The 19,717-nt window shown below is 40.7% G+C and overlaps 1 protein-coding gene across 1 annotated transcript in view; it reads right to left on the reverse strand.

Moving 5' to 3' along the window:
- The window catches only part of LOC145403292 (beta-1,4-galactosyltransferase 4-like), a 54,890-nt gene that overhangs the window by 27,276 nt on the left and 7,897 nt on the right, over window positions 1-19,717 (reverse strand). The window lies entirely within an intron of this gene.

Consider the following 19,717-nt stretch of genomic DNA (forward strand, 5'->3'; position numbering starts at 1 on the left):
GTGTCATCATCACCATAAGAAATAACAGCAGTTACAGAATTATTATAATAATAATAATTATTATTATTAATATGATGGATGAGTGAAACTGTGTCTGCATAGTGGAAAAAAGCAGTGACTGTACCCCTGTACAAAAATAAAGGTGAGCGAAGTGAGTGCAAGAATTATCGTGGCATAAGTTTATTGAGTGTGGAAGGGAAAGTATAAAGAATAATTATTATATAGAAAGTATATAAGACAGATAGCATCAGTCCTAGTGTGTTAGTGTGTGATGAACAGGGTGGCTTTAGGAGTGGCAGAGGATGTGTGCGTCAGATATTTGTAGTGAAACATAGCAAAGAAGGTTTGTGAGAAGGACCATAAGGTGTTTATGGCATTTATGGATCTGGAAAAAGCATATGACAAAGTGGACAGAGAAGGATTGTGGAAAGTTTTGCGCATGTACGGTGTAGATGGTATGCTGCTAGCTGTCGTCAAAAGTTTTTTAATGGTAGTGAAGCACATGTAAGGGTTAATGGGCATGTAAATGAATGGTTCACGATGGGTGTGGGCGTGCGACAAGGTTGTGTGATGTCCCCATGGTTGTTCAGTGTGTGTGTGTATATATATATATATATATATATATATATATATATATATATAGAGAGAGAGAGAGAGAGAGAGAGAGAGAGAGAGAGAGAGAGATGATGGATGGAATATCTCAAATATTGCTGATGATGCAGTACTGCTTGCAAGTACCGGAAAAGAACTTGGTAGGCTAATGCAGAGCTTTGGTGATGTCTGTGAGCGTCGTGCCCTGAGAGTAAATGTAGAAAAGAGTTAAGTGCTGGTTATTGAGAGAGAAGGTGACTCCCAGCGCGATGTTACAGTGAATAGAGAGAGACTGGAATTGGTGAGAGTTCAAATACCTGGGTACAGTGATAGAAAAGAGAAGAAAATGTGCAAAAGAAGTTGAAAGTAGAGTGACACAGGGAAGAAAAGTAGCTGGTATAATGAAGGACTTGATAAGAAACAGAGGCTTGAGGCTTACATGAAGGAGTGTTAGTGCCACCTTTAACATACGGATGTAAGACTATGGTGTGGCATGAAAATGAAAAGTCAAGAGTAAGAGCAGTGGGAATGGTTCTGCTGAGGAATGTATGTGGAGTACACAGGGTGTACAGGATACGAAATAACGTGATTCGTGAAAGATGTGGAGTGAGGAAGTCGATAGACATCAGAATCGAAGAGAGTGTACTGAGATGGTATGGTCATGTGGAGAGAATGGATAACAATAGAGTGGTGAAAAAGGTATATCTGAGAGAATTTGAATGAGGGAGGAGGCGAGGCAGGCCAAGGAGAAGGTGGAGAGATATGGTGGATGAATGTGTGAGGAAGAGAGGTTTGGAAGTCGGTGAGGCTAGGGAACTGACAAGAGATCGAGCTGGCTGGATGAATGTTTTGAGAAGTGCATGATCAGGGATTTGGCACCCCTTTTTAACGTGGCAGCGTCCGGACTGACTCAATCGGATACGATTATGTGAAGCTACAGAACGTGGTGAATGTTTTTGGCTTATCTGATGGTGCCAGGATTCCGGGGGCTTGAATGATGAGGGAATGGAAGCATGGCCCATTGGATTTGGCAAATTTGGGCTGTCTGGACATTGCTACTCCTCACCCAGCCCTAGGTTGGGAAAGGAGGTCCGAATGATGATGATGATGATGATGATGATTATTATCATCATCATCATCAGTACCGGGGAAAGATTTAGCATTGTGGAGACCTTGGCCCAATAAATGATGACGGCCCCTGCCTACTTATTATAGAACCTTGAAGTACAGTACATTGCACGTTTAATAACTTAGAGAGAGAGAGAGAGAGAGAGAGAGAGAGAGAGAGAGAGAGAGAGAGAGAGAGAGAGAGAGAGAGAGCAGATGTTGGACGACCCACGTCGAACTTTCTCATCTTTAATGAAATTACGGTCGCGAGGATTCACAAGTTACATCTCACATCATTAGACGGTTGCTAAAATAATAATAATAATAATAATAATAATAATAATAAAATGCAGGACAGAGAAGCTTGCTGTGTGACCTACATCTGAAAATGGACTAGCCAATTAAGAACGAAAAGCAAGAAATTAAACATATAATACAGTAGCCTAAATGAAATGATGACAAAATGTGTGTAGTGTAAACAATGTTGGGAGTAGTGACGCTACCCAGCACAGCTACCATTTTTTCCCCCTAGGCAAATAGCTGGCTTGTACAACTTTATTATGAGAAGCGAACAGCAGCAGCGCTACGTTTGAGGCATTCCATAAGCTACTCACGACTCACTACTTTTAGTTCTGTTCATATCGGACGCGAATCAGACAAATGCATGTGCACCAGACACCAGTGAATCGTCGGTAGGGATGCCATCTGGTATTATTATTCATAAACAAACTACTACAAACAATGCAGGGAAAATTCTGTTGAAGCAATATTCCATAGTTATGCTACTAACCAACATTGTTATGAATATGTAAGTGTTTTTGTTGTTCATAATCTTTTTTCATTCGAGGTACTGTTTCTGTAGATAATGTTTCTGATTAAACTTTATCTTGTCTCATATATATATATATAGAGAGAGAGAGAGAGAGAGAGACATTATGTACCTCCATAAATACTATACTGACTGCACAAATAACGCTGCCTTTCAAACTTAATCATTTTTCTCGGATGTCTATGAAGCGGTAGATAGCGATAAAGCTAACGATATTATTTATCTGGATTTTAGTAAAGCACGGGATTGGGTTCCACACGAAAGATGAGAAAAAAAAAAGTTTTCGGGCACGCTGTTTGGACGGCAATATCTTATGGCTAGAATCCTGACTGAAAGGACGAAAGCACACAGTGTTAATGCATTAAGTCGGACTGGAGATTAGTAAGTAGCAGTGTTCCACAGGGAATAGTACACAGGCCCATACTATTTATTATAAATAAATGATCTTTTTTTTCATAGTACACAAAAATAAGCCATATCATTAACTCAACCGGTTTTATGTTCGGAGTGTCGTATATAGTTGCGATGGGACCCATGTTAGTAGACAGGGAGCTACTGTTTTAGTTAGGATGGTACATAGGGAGTTAGAGTTTTTTCTCAAGATTCAAAGTGAGATGTACAGGAAGTTGTAACAACTCAGGAATCATTATCATCAGGCTTGGATAGACGCGTCGAAACTTGCAAAAATAAGAATAGTTTAACCAAGGGAAGGCTGTGGCTCAATCGATAGAGAGGTGGCCTGCAGTCCTACCAGACCCAGGTTCAAGTCCCCGCTGGGTCAGGGAACAGTTTAAGGATTTGAATTTCATAAAATCAGACTTCAGTGATATACCAGAAGACCCGCCGACATGTAAAAATACCAGTACACCAGTCCTGCATGAGACAGCCCTAACATGTATTCAGTATGGACGGTGGGTGTTAGTGCCGAAGTGGTGACATGTAGAGGTGTATGGTATGTAGGAGGACTACTGATCCTTGGGAGCAGGCTGTGAAGCCTATGCCCAGAGTCGAACACATAAAAAAAAAAAAATCAACTGAGGCACCTCAAAATAAGCACGCGATGACAGAGGACAGAAAAAACGATGTTAGAGCAGCGAGAAGTCGTAGTATAAATTTGTTTTTATAATAAACAGGTTTCCAGTTATTAACACAAACAATAAAAAAGTAAATCCCACTGTAGAGACATAAGTACCCGCAGTAATCTGAAAGTGCACTACACAAACAGCAGGAGTTTACGTAATAAAATGGATGAACTGAGTGATTTAATTTGTAGAGAAAAGATATAGACGTTGCCGTTATTAGTGAAAATGGGACGAATACAGACAGTTGAGATTTTTCAGCAGAATATCGTATAAAGGGCTATAATATTTCTGTGTGAAACCTTTGCGAGGAAAATAGGAAAGCGCCACAGTCCAGCTACGCAATTATTATAGGGGACCTTTACCTGCCAAGGATACACTGGCGAAATCAGACATGGGATACAGAGTCAGGAGTTTCTAGAGTTGTACAGGATAATTTTCTCTATCAGTACACTGTCGCAGGGAGCCAACTAGAGGTGACAATATGAAGATTTGGTTTTATCAAATAAAGAACGCGTCATTAGTGATAAAGAAGTTGCCTGACTACTCGGTATTAGCGATCACAAAGAAGTCAAGTTTATATTTGGGATGTCTGTTCCACTGAAAACCGTTAGACCGTTACAAATTTTCGTCTAGGAGATTTTGATGGATTAAGAGCTTATTTTGAATTCACGACCCATGGGGAGACTATAGTTACTCTAAGGAAAGTCAGTTCAGTGGGTAACCTCAGGCCAAAGGTGAGGGACATGAAAGGAGTGGGAATGTGAGCCAGGTCATTGCGGAAGCTCAGTTCATAGGTGGGGGACAGACATTAAGTGGGACGGTGCGTCTGGTCACTGGGGAAGCTCAGGTAAAAGGGAACAGGATATAGGTGGAAGTACAGCTCAGGCGACGGAGATTAACTTAGTTCTGATACCAAGCAGCCGTTCGGTCAGTCAGGTATATGATGAACTAGTAAATGTAATACACATAGGCCAAGAAAGATATAACCCTTCAAAGGCGTTTAGAACAAATATTCAGAACCAAGATAGCCAAAGCAAAGAAATCTATCTATCCATATACCTAGGCTGCTTCCTCCAAGGAAAGGGAGAAATATACAGAATAATTCAAAAAGTGGAGAAGAACGCTTTTGTAATCTGTACACGATTTTAAATACTGAAGTAAAGAGGGAGATACAGAAAGCAAAGCAAAGTTATGAAATGAAGATTGCTAGAGAATCGAAAGAAAACCACAAAGGTTTTTACCAAATGTGCTGTACGAATAATAAAGACAGGAAAGGACCTCTCAGAACCGAATCAGATGACACTACCAGTGAAGATAAATAAATGTGCTCCAACCGAAATAATTATTTCGAATCTATTTACAAAGGAATATCTAGACCTGGTCCCTCAAGCAACAAATAATTACGATTACAATACGGACATTCTTAGTAAAAAAAAAAAAAATAGTAAGGAAGATGTAAAGAAATTAATGTTAAAACTTCAAAATCGCCAGGTCCTGATGATGTGCAAAAATTATAAAGGAAACCAAGGAAGAATTATTTCAGTCACATACAGAATTATTCAGTGCTTCTTTAAGAAGTTCCAGAGGCGTGGAAAACTGCCAACGTAGTAGCCATATTTTAAAAGGGCGATAAATCAGCTGCGTCGAACTATCGTCCGATAAGCCTAATGTCAATATTTAGAAAAATGTTAGACTATTATGGCCAGGTCATAGGTCAGGCGCAGGAAACACGTGGGAATGTCCGTCAGGTGTCTGTGAGGGGGGAGGTGGTAGAAAGGAATGTAGTCCAGGTCACGGAAATTAACTCAGCTCCAGTACCAATCAGACGTTCGACCAGTGAGAAGTATAACGAGTTAATAAATATAATACACGGAGGCCAAGATAGATATATTCCTTCAAAGCCGTTTAGAACGAATAATTCAGAACCAAGATGGTTAAACAACAGATTAAAATCTCTCATAGGCCAAAGGAAAGGAATATATAGACAAATAAAACGTGGAGAGGAACACTAACGTAATCGATACACGATTTTAAATAGAGAAGTAAAGAGGGAGATAAGAAAAGCAAAGAGAAGTTATGAAATTAAGGTTGCAAGTGAATCAAAAGAAAACCCCAAGGGTTTTTATCGAATGTACCGTACGAAAAATAAAGATAGGATAGGACAACTCAGAACAGAATCAGGTGACATTACCAGTGAAGATAAAGAAATGTGCTCCATCCTAAATAATTATTTCATATCAGTATTCACCAAGGAAAATCTAGGCCTGGTCCCTCAAGCAGCAAATATTTACCATGAGAATACAGAAAATATTCTTAGTAAAATAACCATTAGTAAGGAGGACGTACTGAAAGAAATTAATAAGTTAAAACCTCAAAAATCGCCAGGTCCGGACGATATATATGTAAAAATTATAAAAGAAACCAAAGAAGAATTATGTCAGCCACTATTAACGTTATTTAATGACTCTTTAAGTTCAGGAGAAGTTCCAGAGGCGTGGAAGACCACAAACGTAGTGCCCATCTTTAAAAAGGGTGATAAATCAGCTGCGTCGAATTTTCGTCCGATAAGTCTAACGTCAATAGTAGGAAAAATGTTAGAGTCAATTTTGGCAAATAAGATTAGAGAACAATTAGAAAGATTTAATCTTATAAACGAAAGTCAGCACGGATTCAGGCAAGGACGATCCTGCCTCACAATTTTGTTCTCATTCTATTCGGAGGTCTATGAGGCAGTAGATAGCGATAAAGCTTACGATGTTATTTATCTGGACTTTAGTAAAGCTTTTGATAGGGTCCCACACGAAAGTTAGTTAGAAAGGTTCGAGCACACGGTATAGACGGCGATATCTTAAAATGGATAGAATCCTGGCTGAAAGGACGAAAGCAGAGAGTATTAATAAATGGAACTAAGTCGGACTGGGGATTAGTAACTAGCAGTGTACCACAGGGTTCAGTACTCAGTCTCTTATTATTTATCATATATATAAATGATCTAGACTTAGGAGCCAATAGCAGCATCAGCAAATTTGCCTATCTATCTATCTATCTATATACCTAGGCTGCTTCCCCCAAGGAAAGGGAGGTAACCGAGACAGGACGACACACTCCCCATTTACTCATCCATTCAAACACATTCATTCGCATCTTAGCCCCAAAGGGGAGAACGGACAGATCCTCACCGCACCACACCGCACAAGGGTCAACTGCGCAATGCAATCAGTGACATCCGCAGCAGGGCCCGACAGCAGAACTGGTTTACCCCTGCCACATCATAACAGACCCATCCCCTTACCCGCACCTGACCTGACTAGCTGATCAGACCAAATGCTGGAGAATATCCCCTCAGGGCTGCGTCATCACTTATTCATTCACAATTTCTCTCCATTTATTTCTGTCACGCACAGCCACTCTTCCTTGCTCAACAGACATCCCTCTCGCATCCAGCGCTCTCTTCACACTGTCCAAATTTGCCGACGACACAAAAATAGGGCGTATCATTAACTCGACTGACGATTGCCATAACTTACAAAAAGACCTCGATACATTGTCCAAATGGTCTAAAACTTGGCAAATGGAATTTAACGTTGAAAAATGTAAAGTACTTAACGCAGGTAAGACCATTGGAGATACTAAATACAGCTTAGATAAAGAAATTAGCAAATCGGAATGCGAGAGAGATCTAGGAGTTATGATTAGTAACGACCTTAAACCAAGGCAACAGTGTATTAATGCGAGAAATAAAGCAAATAGGGTCCTAGGATTTATTTCGAGAAGCGTGAGCAATAGATCATCTAAAGTAATATGAAACTTTATCTAGCATTAGTAAGGCCACATTTAGACTACGCAGTACAATATTGGTGTCCTTACTATAGAATGGATATTAATTCGTTAGAAAATGTACAGACAAGAATGACAAAATGATACATGACGTCCGGAACCTGTCATATGAAGACAGACTGAAAAGACTAAGTCTGCATTTGCTAGAGAGGCGTAGAGTAAGGGGAGACTTAATTGAGGTGTTTAAGGGGATGAATGGTATAAATAAGGGAGATATTAGCAAGGTACTTAAAGTGAGTGTACAGGATAGAACTAGAAACAATGGTTTCAAACTAGAAAAATTCCGTTTCTGTAAGGAAATCGGTAGAAATTGGTTTGGTAATAGAGTAGTAGACGAATGGAATAAGCTACCTAGTAAAGTAGTTGCCGCCTCTTCCATTGAGAGTTTCAAGCATAGGCTAGATAAGCATATGACAAATAAGGGGTAGATATAGAATAAAGAAAATCTTATAACCAATACTAATTCATATTTTTTTTCTTTTCAGGCTACACTATGATAGTCTCTATTCTCCTTTCACACTTTCCTGTAAAATGTCCACGCCAGTTTTTCTATACGGCGTGGTGTTCTTTCTGACTTTTTCCTGCCGGCTTCGGCTGGAGGGTTTGGAGGGCGGGGGAGAGCCTTCTTCTTTGCTATCCTTATCTCATTCTAGTTGTTCAGTTACTCTTCTAGGAGCTGCCTAGCATGGGCCAACCGGCCTACTGCAGTTATCCTCTCTTCTTATGTTCTTATGTTCAATAAAATTAGAGAAATATGCTACACTATTATGGCCAATAAAATTAGAGAAAACACAGTAATTTAATCTCATAAATGAAAGTCAGCACGGATTCAGGCAAGGACGATCCTGCATCACAAACTTGCTGTCATTCATCTCGGAGGTCTGTGAGACAGTACATAAGAACATAAGAAGAGAGGATAACTGCGGGACTTTGATGCATGGTCGCGGAGTGATCAGACGTGTTTCTCTGGCTCTCCTCTAGCTGCAGGGTTGCCTCACCGGCTTTAGCTTTTTCTTTTTTCGCCACTAGGGCGTTTTTCAATAAAGTTAGGTTAGCTAGAACTAATTTTCCTCCCTGGCCTTAGTAGATATAGTAGGCGTCTATATCTAATTTCTGAGATTGCCTTTGCTTACTCACCTCTGGAGTGTACCCCCCACTGATCGCTCTGGGGTGTGAGATACACACGGGCGCGTCCTCCCGAGAGTGGTTTGAGAGGGTAATCTCAGCCTAGGTGGGTCTTCCCCAGGTACTTTGCCCCTTGGTCGTTTTTCTCTTTCTTCCCACTTCCCCTTCACGGGGGAAGTGGTAGCTATGATGGACCCCCCTACTGCCTCCCCCCACACCACTACCGTGACTGACCGGCCCCAGACTGACGGACGCCAGACTCGTTCCCCGCTTGACATCCCTGTAAATAACGCGACCTTCGTAACGCTTCATGCTCTAGGTTCTACTCCCCTGTCCAGACTCAATCCCTTCATTGTCAAGAAGGTGATTGACCACTGTGCGGGAGAGGTGGAACAAGTAAAAAAAACTTGGAAATGGAGACCTCCTAGTAAAGACATTCAACTCAGCTCAGGTTAAAGACTTGCTAAAGCTGCGTAAGTTTCACTGTCATGATATCGAGGCCAAGATCCCAACATCCATGAATTCCTGCAAGGGTGTTATCACTTGCAGGGATCTCATGGTGATGAGTGAGGAAGAAATCATACAGGAACTTGCTCAGCAGGATGTAATTGATGCCAGATTCATCACTCGTTATCAGGATGGCGTTAGGATGAAGACAGCCACTGTTATCCTCACTTTTGGCAAAGTTTTGCTACCTACAAATGTCAAAGTAGGATATGAAATTGTAAATGTAAGACCGTACATCCCGAATCCCCTTCGTTGTTCAAAATGTCAGCTCTATGGACATCATGAAAAGGCTTGTCGGGCTTCCAACATCGTGTGTGGCAAGTGTGCGGCTGTAGGTCACTCTGCTGACAACTGTACATCCGAGACTGAGTGCTGTTTTCACTGTAAAGATGCTCACTCCACTTCCTCTAGGGCTTGTCCCAAGTGGAAGGAGGAGAAAGAGGTCTGCACAGTGAAAGCGACTGAGGGCATATCCTTTTACGATGCTAGGAAGAAGGTGAAGGAGTTGCGTGCAACTCCCAAGCCTAATGTCTCCTATGCATCGGCGGTTGTGTCCCGTCCCGTGATGTGCACCGTTGAGACACAGACTGACCTTGTCTTTCTCCCTCCTGCCACTCACAGTATATCTCCAGCTCGACCTCCTGTCCGTTCCAACTCTCTCACTGACATCCCTAAGGCATCAACTTATTCTCAGGCTGCTGCTGCCTCTCCATCAGTACGGCCTAAAACGAAGCCTGACAAGTCTAGTAAAAGTAACATGACCACCCTCACGAAACAGTCACGTCCTCATGTCCTTCCGGTTCCTACTCCAGCGAGGGAGAGAAAGGTTAGCTCTTCCTCGGGGGAGGCTGGGAACCTAGTTATTGATGACAATATGGAGGTTTCCATTAACAAGCACCGGGATAGGTCCCCCGGTAGTCGCTTGCCTGCCGGCAGGCGACAGAAAAAGACAAAGCACACTGGCCCCCAACGAAAATCTTAAACCGTCGCTTTCACTGTATTACAGTGGAATTGTAGAGGTATTGGGAATAAGCTACAAGATATAGCAATCTTGCTGTCAATACACAGGCCAGACGTTGTTTGTTTACAGGAGACGCGCCTGGAGGATCATCCTGATCCTCCACAGTTCAAACACTACCACTCGTATAGAAGATATGAAGGTCACGGAGTTGCCATATACACACACAAATCACACCCACAAACAGAAGTGATTCTAAATTCTACTCTGGAAGCTGTCGCGTGCAGAGTAAAATTTAATAACACGTATCTGTCTATTTGCTCTCTGTACTGTCCTCCACATGGCCCCATTGATAGTGATGCTTTAAATTCACTAGTGGAACATCTGCCTGGAAATAAGTTAGTGTTGGGCGATTTTAACGCCCATCACTATCAATGGGGTAGCTTGAGGATTGATGGTCGTGGGGAGCAAGTAGCCGGCCTAATACTACAGTCCAACCTCTGTCTTCTGAACGATGGTAGAGCGACTCGTGTAGATGATCGTACTGGTAACTTTTCGGCCATTGACTTACCTTTGGCCTCCCCTGGTATACATCAAGATCTCTCATGGGACCCTTACGACGACTCCTTGGGAAGTGATCATTTACCCATCTGTCTTTCTTATACACGCGACATCATTTCGGACCCTCCACTTCCAAAATTTAACTATAAGAAAGCAGATTGGGGATCCTTCTCAAGGATCGCCAATTTAGATATATCTGGGGTGACCATAGATGTTAAGGTCGAAAATATAACCCAATCCATACTACACGCAGCTGAGGCTGATATTCCCAAGACTTCTACAGTTCATGCGAAGCATAGAGCACATTGGTGGACGCCGGGTTGCCGACAAGCTTTAAGAAAACGCAATAGGAGATACAGGATTTTTGATAGTCAGCCCACTGAGAAAAATTTTATTGCATACAAACAGGCACGGGCTGAGGCAAGGAGAATAATAAGAAGGGCCAAACGTGACTCCTGGCGGTCCTTTGTGTCCACGGTGACTCGTACAACACCATTACGTAAAGTCTGGTCCACCATAAGAATATTAAATAGTAAAGGCCCATATTTCCCCATTACCACCTTGCAAGTAAATAATAACATCTATGACGAGCCCGTGGACGTTGCTAACATCCTCGCCAGGAGTTTTTCTCATGTAAGTAGCTCAGCCAATTATGACCCGCGTTTCCAACATCATAAACGCACGGCTGAGCTACAGATATTAGACTTTGCCACAGAAGACGTAAACTCCCCGTACAACCAAGAGTTTACGCTAGATGAACTGCTCCTTGCCCTTAAATCCTGTAAAGACACCAGCCCTGGACCAGACACCATCACGTACGGTATGATCCAGCATCTTAATCAGGACAACCTGATTAAGATGTTAGCATTGTACAATGAGATTTGGGCGTCTCGAACGTTCCCAAACTCATGGCACTTTGCGCACGTCATACCGATACCCAAAGAGGCTGGTCGTCTTATGAATCCCACTTCATTTCGTCCTATTGTGTTGACTTCTTGTCTATGTAAGGTCATGGAACGTATGGTTAACAATAGGCTTCTTTTTGTTTTAGAGTCGAAAAATTTGTTAAATGATCAACAATGTGGCTTCCGTAAATACAGAAGTTCACTAGATCATTTAATGAATTTGGAGCATTGTATTGCAGAGGCATTTGCCAATAAAGAATTCATGATAGGGGTGTTCTTGGACATCCATAAAGCCTATGACATGACCTGGCGACACGGTATACTAATGAAGCTCTACGCTTATGGTTTAAGAGGAAATTTACCTGTTTTTATTTCAAATTTCTTAAGGGACAGAACTTTCTCTGTCAAATTACCCCGTAACGTAACATCGGATATATTTATCCAGGAAAACGGGGTGCCACAGGGAAGTGTGCTTAGTCCTACTTTATTTAGTATTATGATCAGCTCTCATCCCGAGGAATCTTAAATACTCACTCTACGCTGACGATTGTGCAATATGGCACTCTTCCCGTAATGCACAATTTTCGGCTGGGCGGATTCAAGCAGCCCTTGACTCCGTCCACCAATGGGCCTTGCAGTGGGGATTTAAGTTTTCCATACGTAAGTGTGCCGCTATAGTTTTCACTAATCGTAACGTACCTAATTTGTGCTTAACTTTGGATAATCAGGCGGTACCTTTTCAAAATTCTGTAAAATTTTTAGGAATACATTTTGACCGTAGAATGAATTTTAAACTTCATGTTAATACTTTGCTTGCTCGTTGTGATAAACCTTTAAATGTCCTTAAGTACCTAGCGGGTACTACCTGGGGTGCCGACAGAAAATCTTTATTAATGGTTTTAAGTCCCTTATTCGATCAAAGCTAGACTATGGCGCACAGGTGTATGGCTCGGCATCTGATGCCACGCTGAAAGGATTGGATGTGTTACAAAATAAATGTTTGCGAATGTGTCTTGGAGCTGTCCGGTGTACCCGTGTAGCTCGTATGGAAGTGGAGGCGAATGTGCCTCCCCTCCGTATTCGCCGTGACCACCTGGCCTTGTCCTACGGCATAAGGACGTTAAGAAAAAGTAATATCGGCAATGTGGCCTGTACCCCCCTGCGTCAATACCACCACCTTCTACGGGGGGTGCGTCGGCCACTTGCCGCTCGCCTCCACTTACTGACTCAGGAGCTTGATGTGGACCCCAGTGACTGTGACAAGTTGGTGCTTAAAAATATAGCGCCTTGGGAGCCACCCGGCTTTACAGTCGATGTTACATGGCTCCCAGCACCAAAGGCCAAGGCGCCGGAGGCGGAGGTCCACCACTTGTTTTGTAACATCATTGTTCGTCACTTGGGGTCCCATCAATTGTACACCGACGGCTCCAAGTCGAGTGAATGTGTGGGTGCAAGTGTGTGGTCGACTGAATGTGCCCTCAGGTATCGGTTGCCGACTCATACATCTGTGTTTACTTCAGAACCTTTTGCTATTGACAAAGCCATAGACTATGCTCTCAATTCTAGACATGACTCATTTGTCATATTTTCAGATTCAAAATCAGCCCTTCAGGCAATTGCATCTTGCACTACGGACTCTCACGAGATCCAGGGCCGCATCGTTAATAAGTTGCATTCATGCAACAAGTCATTCACGCTGATCTGGGTGCCTGGTCATTGTCGTATCTACGGCAATGAGCAGGCTGACTTACTTGCAAAGTCGGCTGTAGAGCTCGGGGAGACTTGGGACGTTCCTCGTGATCTACGGTCGAGTCTATCTCTCGGAAAGAAATCAATAAATCTTCTGTGGCAAGGTCAGTGGACCAGACTAAATATTCCAACTTGTAAGCCGTACCTGGGCGACTGGGACACTGCCAACCGTCCCAGTCGCCTAGAAGGAAAAGTGTTGGCACGGTTACGGCTTAACCCGCCCCGTCCCGGCCACTTTTCGACCACTGGTACCCCCCAATCCCGGGCAATTTTCGACCTTTTTTTTTTTTGCTAAAACTTTCGCTTTTGGTGAGAAACATCGAAAATTCTTAGAGAAATCGCTCACCTGAGGTTTAAAATACTCATTACAGGTAGGAGAGCCTCCTTACTTTTCTGGGTTTTCTATCAGGCTGGCACCAAAGAAAACGATTCTATGGGAGGATAACTATTTCACACCACTCATAAACGGTATTTATTTATTTACTGTTACGAATTTATATGTAGTACAAAAGTATATTGGTTTTCAAGCAGTAATATAGGCATTATAAGCATTGTTTCACTCACTAATACCTGACCTTTTTTTGCCACATTACCTGATCATCATTTCTAACTGTTTCTTCCTCTAATGCTATGTAAAGTTTGTCCTCCACATTGTCATTGATTGGGGAATCACTCTGGCCCTGAATTTCGTACCGTGGCATGACATGGCTATACTGGCCAGGTCACTGATAACAGGTGAATTGCTGAGAAAAGGGCATGCAGGGGGGGGAGGAGGTCATGCTGGGTAAGGCATTGTCTCTGCCTGGCATCTTGTTGAGGCAGGTGTCCCGTGTATACGTACCAAAAATGACTCGCAAAAATTGAAAATTGTGGAAATTATGAACCTTGCAATTGCAGGACGTTGAAGTACGTCCTCGGGATTAGCTGTGACAAAACGTGAGGACGTGGAAGTACGTCCTCGGGACGGCGCGGGTTAATGCCACCATTGTAACCCACATAAAACCATATATGGAAAGACGCTTCCCACCGCACTGTGACATCTGTAATGCGGTGTTATCTATTAGTCATATCATCCTGCGCTGTCGGCGATTTATTCGTGAACGCGCTTCACTTATACATTACTGCGGCGCAGTAGACGTCCCCTTCACCCTTTCCACCATCCTGGGGGATGGGGACATTGTTATGACTGATAAATTGATGGCTTTCTTGAGAGAGACCGGACTGATCAGAGTGATGTGACTTTTTTACTGCGTGGTTATGGTTTTTATGAACAGTAAATATGTATATATTGTAATATTAATTAGGGTTGACAGTTGACATATTTGAAATAGTTCCTCCTCCCACTGATCTATTTCTAATATAGATGTCCCCTACATTAAGCCAAGTTCCTCGCCTGACAGTCACCAGCTGATGAGTGCAAGTGTGCAATATAGGAAGGTATTGGGCACTTGCAGTCGATGGTGGTCTGCTGGGCGAGGTTCTTCACTTTCTGTACAAATTATGTAAATACATTATATTATCTTGCTTAAGTTATTCTAATTAGGGACGACAGCTGACGTATATGGAAATGTTCCTGACTCGTCTGGTTCCCTTTCATATATTGATGTCCCCTATATTAGGTTGTCCCTCGACTGACAGTCACCAGGTGATGAGTGCAGGTATGTCATGTAGAAAGGCATTACATATCTGCAGTCGATGGTGTTCTGTTAGTCGAGGTATTTTTACCATTAGTGTAGGTCTAGCTATTTGTCTCTGTAGGATTTAGTATAGGTTAGCGATTTGTCTGTTAGGTGATTAGTTTTAGGGTCTTTAGATTAGTTTGTCTTTATAATATAAGGTATAAAAAATATAAAACGAAGAAAAAATTTAAAAAATAAAAATACAAAAAAATAAATAAATAAAATTAAAATCATTATATATATATATATATATATATATATATATATATATATATATATATATATATATATATATATATATATATGTACGTTTGCATGAAAGTGTGTCTGTATGTATGCATGGAAGTGTGTGTGTGTATGTATGTATATATATATGTTTGTATATATATATATATATATATATATATATATATATATATATATATATATATATATATATATATATATATATATATATATATATATATATATATATATATATATATATATATATATATATATATGTTTGTATATATATATATATATATATATATATATATATATATGGCCTTAATAACCAGGGGCTTCGGCCCCAATGGTTGATAGGCCGGGAAAAAAAAAAAAAAAAAAAAAAAGATAACTGCAGTAAGCCGGTTGGCCCATGCTAGGCAGCTCCTAGAAGAGTAACTGAACTACTAGAATGAGATAAGGATAGCAAAGAAGAAGGCTCTCCCCCGCCCTCCAAACCCTCCAGCCGAAGCCGGCAGGAAAGTCAGAAAGAACACCACGCCGTATAGAAAAACTGGCGTGGACATTTTACAGGAAAGTATGAAAGGAGAATAGAGTCTATCACAGTGTAACCTGAAAAGGAAAAATTATGAATTAGTATTGGTTATAAGATTTTCTTTTTTCTATATCCACCCCTTATTAGTCATATGTTTATCTAGCCTATGCTTGAAACTCTCAATGGAAGAGGCAGCAACTACTTTACTAGGTAGCTTATTCCATTCGTCTACTACTCTATTACCAAACCAATTTCTACCTATTTCCTTACTGAAACGGAATTTTTCTAGTTTGAAACCATTGTTTCTAGTTCTATCCTGTATGCTCACTTTAAATACCTTGCTGATATCTCCCTTATTTATACCCTTCATCCACTTAAACACCTCAATTAAGTCTCCCCTTACTCTACGCCTCTCTAGCGAATGCAGACTTAGTCTTTTCAGTCTGTCTTCATATGACAGGTTCCGGATGTCATGTATCATTTTTGTCATTCTTGTCTGTACATTTTCTAACGAATTAATATCCATTGTATAGTAAGGACACCAAAATTGTACTGCGTAGTCTAAATGTGGCCTTACTAATGCTAGATAAAGTTTCAGTATTACTTTAGATGATCTATTGCTCACGCTTCTCGAAATAAATCCTAGGACCCTATTTGCTTTATTTCTCGCATTAATACACTGTTGCCTTGGTTTAATCATAACTCGTAGATCTCTCTCGCATTCCGATTTGCTAATTTCTTTGTTACCTAAGCTGTATTTAGTATCTCCAATGGTCTTGCCTACGTTAAGTACTTTACATTTTTCAACGTTAAATTCCATTTGCCAAGTTTTAGACCATTTGGACAATGTATCGAGGTCTTTTTGTAAGTTATGGCAATCGTCAGTCGAGTTAATGATACGCCCTATTTTTGTATCCTCGGCAAATTTGCTGATGTTGCTATTGACTTCTAAGTCTAGATCATTTATATATACAATCAATAAAAAGGGACTGAGTACTGAACCCTGTGGTACACCGCTAGTTACTAATCCCCAGTCCTACTTAGTTCCATTTATTAATACTCTCTGCTTTCGTCTTTTCAGCCAGGATTCTATCCATTTTAAGATATCGCCGTCTATACCGTAACTTACGATGTTGTTATGAAATGCTGCACAAAAGGTTAGTTAGGAAGGCTCGAGCACTCAATATAGATGGCGGTATCTAAAAATGGATAGAATCCTGGCTGAAGGAACGAAGTAGAGTTTTAATAAATGGAATTACTGGGTTAGGGACAAATAATTAACGGTGTACCACAGGGATCAGTACTCAGTTCCTTATATATATATATATATATATATATATATATATATATATATATATATATATATATATATATATATATATATATATATAGTACTGCTAGTGATTCCAGTCTCTCTCTACTATATATATATATATATATATATATATATATATATATATATATATATATATATATATATATATATATATATCCGATGACACAAAAATTGGAAGTATCATTAACTCAACTGACTATGTTAACCTATTAAAGGCCCTTGATATATTGTACAAGTGGTTTAAAGTTTGGAAAATGGAATTTAACGTAGACAATTGTAAAGTACTTAACGATGACAAGACCATCGCAGATATTAAGTACAAATTTGATAATAAGGTGATTAATACATCGTAATGCGAGCGAGATCTAGGAGTCATGGATAGTAAAGACATCAAACCGAGGCAACAGTGTATTTGTTCGAGAAATAAAGCAAACAGGGTCCTAGGATTTATTTTGCGAAGTATGAGCAATAGAACGCATACAGTATTACTCCAACTTCATCTAGCGTTAGTCTGGCCACATTTAGATTATGCAGTGCAAATTTAGTGTCCGTAGTATAGAATGGATATAAATTCGTTATAATATGTGCAGAGAAAAATGATACATGATGTTTGGTACCTCTCATATGAAGAGAGACTGAAAAGACAATTTGCACTCAGGAATGCAAGCGATTACTAGGAGTCATGGTTAATCCACTTTAAACCGAGACAATAGTGTATTGATGCGAGAAATAAAGCAAATAGGGTCCTAGGACTGATTTCGTGAAGAGTGAGCAATAGGATTTCTGAAGTATTACGGCAACTTATATCTAACGTTAGTAAGGTTTTAGTCTGTCATGCTAAGTTCAGTTACTCCTTATCTCTTTCAAGTAGTACAGTTACTTTTCTAGGAGCTGCCTAGCATGGGCCAACCGGCCTACTGCAATTATCCTCTCTTCTTATGTTCTTGCGATACTCGGAACCTCACTGACAAGACTAAATCTGCACTTCCTATAAAAAAAAAAAAAAGAAGAAGAATGGCGTAAAATAAGGCAAGACTTAACTGAAGTGATTTCTGAAATATATAGATAAATAGGTACTTAAAGTGTGCATACAGGATGAAATTCGAAATAATTGTTTCATATTAAATAAATTCTGTATTAGTGAGAAGGTAGTTAGAAACTGGTATGGCAAAAGTGGTTGACGAATGGAATAAGCTACATAGTGAAGTACTTGCTGACTCTTCCAATGAGTCTCAAGCATGGGATAGATAAGCATATGACAAATAACGGTTGGATATTTTTTAAAAATCCTAATTAATTTTTCATTCTCCTTTTCAGGTTTCAATACGATATTTAATTTTTTCGTTTTGCACTGTCCTATAATACATTTTTTTTTTTTTTTTCTATGCTGCGTGGTGTTCCTTCTCACTTTTTCCGGCGGTTTTCCGCTGGAAGGTTTGGTGGACAGTGGAGTCCTCCTTGTTTGATTCTAGAACAGTCCCGCAGGAGCTGCATAGCTTGGACCTACAGGCCTACTGCAGTTATCCTCTCTTCATATGTTGTTTCGTATATCATTGTACCTTTTCTGACGGTACCATTTTCCTTGTCTGTACAGAAGCACACGCACTGTGTTCAGTCCCCACATAATATCTTCTGATAGTCCTGAGCTCCTTTAGCTATATATGTATATATGGGTAGCTGTATATACATATATATATCTGGCCTAAATATCTAGGTGCTTTGCCCCAATGCTCGATAGGCAAAAAAAAAAAAAACTCCTTTAGCAGAAATGGTGCAAAAATATATACTACTCTGGGAACGAGGCAGAATTAAAGCATTAATAGAACTAGAGATAGCACCTTCACTTCGATTATGTAGTTCACAGTTTTTTTTGCTACATTTGGAGGTTTATAGTTAGCTTAGTAAAGATAGTTTCCAACTTGAACACGTAGATAATTATAACCCTACCTTCACTAATAGTGATTCTTCATAAGTTGAATAAAAGCGTATAGCAGCAGCAAGAACAAATTACACATACCGTCCTGGAGGTAAAGGTATCTACGGGCACAGTTGCTCTACTTACCAGGGAGCGAGAAAGATGAATGTCCGACCTCTCTCACGTATGGAGACAAACTGAACTTACTGAAGAGAAGTAGACTGTCTGGGAGACACTCGGACACTGAAGCAGTAGGCCTGGGAGGACAAAAATCAGATTAGCCCGCGAGATACCTTTTCCCCTGAGTCACCTCGGTCCCTAGGGAGGTAGAGGAGGTCATGACGTCGGGGTCGGCAAGCTTGGCTGAGTGCATTCCGCTCTTACCAGGCCACGCAAATGTTATTTTTCGTCTGTGTCATAACGTTCATGCGATCCATAAAAATGCCAAGTAACTCTTCGGTATATGGTTGTTCTGACATCAGGCTAAAGACAAAGGACACAAAGATTCGATTAACTTTCAGAGGCAGTACATAAGAACATAAGAAGAGAGGATAACTGCAGCAGGCCGGTTGGCCCATGCTAGGCAGCTCCTAGAAGAGTAACTGAACTACTAGAATAAGATAAGGATAGCAAATAAGAAGGCTCTTCCCCGCCCTCCAAACCCTCCAGCCGAAGCCGGCAGGAAAAAGTCAGAAAGAACACCACGCCGTATAGAAAAACTGGCGTGGACATTTTACAGGAAAGTATGAAAGGAGAATAGAGACTATCATAGT

Source organism: Coenobita brevimanus, chromosome 60 (assembly GCF_032717465.1).
Source record: "Coenobita brevimanus isolate Jiangsu-jjx chromosome 60, ASM3271746v2, whole genome shotgun sequence".
Classification (NCBI taxonomy): Eukaryota; Metazoa; Arthropoda; class Malacostraca; order Decapoda; family Coenobitidae; genus Coenobita; species Coenobita brevimanus.